This window comes from Apis dorsata, unplaced genomic scaffold (assembly GCF_000469605.1).
Source record: "Apis dorsata unplaced genomic scaffold, Apis dorsata 1.3 scaffold_28, whole genome shotgun sequence".
NCBI classification, from domain to species: domain Eukaryota; kingdom Metazoa; phylum Arthropoda; class Insecta; order Hymenoptera; family Apidae; genus Apis; species Apis dorsata.
Genome location: NW_006263330.1, coordinates 31043 through 33829, shown reverse-complemented (window position 1 = coordinate 33829; position 2787 = coordinate 31043). Strand labels below are relative to the sequence as shown.

The 2787-nt window shown below is 46.4% G+C and overlaps 1 long non-coding RNA gene across 3 annotated transcripts in view; it reads left to right on the top strand.

The window, feature by feature from the left end:
* Nucleotides 1-2787, top strand: part of LOC102676259 — a 16346-nt gene that overhangs the window by 9501 nt on the left and 4058 nt on the right. For 2 of the 3 annotated variants that reach the window (XR_420631.2, XR_420635.2), the window contains exon 2: nt 2336-2344. This is a non-coding gene — a long non-coding RNA (uncharacterized LOC102676259). Of the gene's footprint in view, nt 1-2335; nt 2347-2787 lie in introns of those variants that run through there. The other variant, XR_004150570.1, reaches the window with a different exon arrangement.

Below are 2787 nucleotides of genomic sequence, written 5' to 3'. Positions count from 1 at the left end.
GCGCGGAAAGTTGGTCGATTTAAACGCCCGCGAGAAAAAAAGGGGGGAGGAGGGGGGAAGAATTGATTCCAGAAGCGAAGGATACGTTTGTTTATTTTTTCGCTCGCGGCGAAATTCCAAAGTGGAATCAATGGCGAGGACGAGAGAGGACTTTGGCCGACAGCGTGAAATTGAATTAATCCCGAATTAAGAAGTGGAGGGGGAAGTCGCGAGACCGCGCCACCGAACCGAGGAACGGACAGACTTCGAATCACCAGCCAATGTTCTTCCAAAACTTTAAATAACGTTTGTAAACTCCGGCCAAAGTAATTCGCTTCGCAAGAAAGCTGGACTCCGTTTTCGTGGACGATTATATTCAGACTGGTACGAAAATTCCAGTTCCAAAAGAGATTAAAGATACGTCGCGAAAAATCGATCAACCATTCTCGTTTGTCCTTCGAAAACTCGGAACCGAATTAACTTACCAATCCGTTAAATTGCGTTTCGGTGGCAATAAAGCGCGAAAAGTTTCTACGGATGCATCCTCGAATCGGGGGGATGGAAGGGAGGGGGACGCTCGTATCTCGAACGAAAGCAATTACCCGATCCTCGATTATGGATATTTGCTTGTCGCGGCGCGTCAATACCGTCACTTAACAAGCAAATATCGAGGCCGAGGCGAGGCAGATAGCGGACCGAATCCACCCATCAATGGGCCACTACAACGTGGAAATCTGGCGTGCGACAATGGCCGACCGGTTACCAATCCCCCCTCCTCGCGCGGAATCCCCGTTTGCCCGTTTCCACGCGCTTGATAACAGAAACCATCGATTTAACAGCTTCCCGCCGTGTTTCCCCCGTTTACGGACTTGTAAAATTATTAGCCAATTTCACTCCGACCGGTCCGATCCGGAGAGAATAATTAACGCAACGACGTCGTGAAATTCGACGAGCGAGATCCGAGATCGAAAACATGGATGGGAAACAATGGATCCGTAAATCCGCCCTGGAAAACGCCATCGATTTCGCGCCATCGGAATCTGCAACGATCCCGTTTGCCAGCCACGCGATTATCGCTCTTCCCACGCTTTTCGACGCCACGTTCGTTTCGTTTCGTTTCTCGAGAGAAGAAGCAAGCGCGGGAATAATCGACCGTTCCTTCCCTTTTCCCCGATAATTAATTCCATCGTCGGTGATAACGTCACGATTCGTTCCGGGACACGCGCTCTCTCGATATTCCTGACACGCCACGTCACGTTGGTTTCTATCCGCGCCTACGTGTATTCGACTCGGCTCGTCGTTCCCATAAATTAATACGACCGTTTAAACGGTCCGTCAACCGAGTGAGCGAAGCGCGAACGCCTTCCCCCACTCCTCGTCAAATTTTATCCTTCGTCCACGCGAGCCACCGTTTGCTCGTAAAAACCGCTCTCGCTTTACACGTTCTATATACGAGTACTATACTTATATTACGCGTTCTATATACGCTTTTTTCCCCGTTTTTTTTTTACGTTCCTCGCGTCAAATGTCGATCATCGAGAAACACATTTCCCCCGAGAACAATATCCTATCCGTTTTTTCGCGGTAATAACGTTTTTTCTCTCATCCTGCTCTAATTAATCCTCCGTTTCGTTCCCTCGCTTCGACCAATTGGAATCTCGAGAGACGGTGTTCAAACTTATTCGTCAACACTGAAAAAAAGCGTTCACCGTTCCATCTGCCGGAAAGTAAAGCGAGTTGGCGCGTGGCTATTGCTCGATAGAGTGGCGAATAGGCGGGAAAATAGAGCGGTGAAAGGTGGAAACCGAGAGGAGGGGGGGCGTAGATTGGCAGGTGGACGCGGAAATGAGGCTGTTGGACGGAGAGGAGGAATCAAGTCCATTCATAAACAGGAACGGTTCTGGATCGACGCGTTTCCGCGGGACAAGGATCCCTCCTCCTCCTTCCCCCTCTTCAAGAACGCTTCTCGATAATTTCCTCGTGACGTAACGATCGATCAGACGGAACGAGTTCGAGTCTAGGAAACTAATTTTCGCGATATGAATCGAATCGGAACGGGCAAAAAGTTCATCAGCGAACCGGGGGAAACGGGTTTTTGATCGATCGGGAGAATTCGATTAGAAAAGAAGGGGGGGAATGGAATTTTCGTTCTACTGAAAGAGATATGGAAAATGCGTACGTTTATTTGTGTTTATGCTTCTCCCCACTATTTATATAAACTCGAAACTTGTCTCGAGTCTCGAGCGGTCAATAGCCGGTTTCCCCGAGGTTTAAGAATACAATTGGATGAATTAGATTCTGATTCTAATCTAAAGAACAGATTCACTTTGGAATAAGGTATATAAGCTATATCCAGCTAATTATAGTGTTTTGATATAAATTGCGACGTTCGATTCGTTGTTTACGCGATTGAAATTATTAAGTAACGCGGAAAGGCTGGGTACATAATTTTATAACGTTCTCGGATTGTTATCAGGCCGTGATCTGGAAAGTGAGAGATCGAAAACGTTGGGAACGTTAGATGTATCTTTGAGATTACGAGCATGGAAACATAGCGGCGGCTGGTACCGGAAAAAGAGATGGAGAGAAAGATATCGATTAAGCGTTATTCAGAAAACGCGATAAATAGAGATAATAATGGTAATTTCATCCGAAACTGAAGAACAATGGGACGAAAAACGGGAAAATTGTAAATAAATAAAATTCTGAAAAAATTCTGTAATTGCACAATTGTTAACGTAATTGAAACAAGGAGAAGGATGTGCTCGTAATTACCCAAGGAGAGGAAAACTCGTAACGTAACTCCCA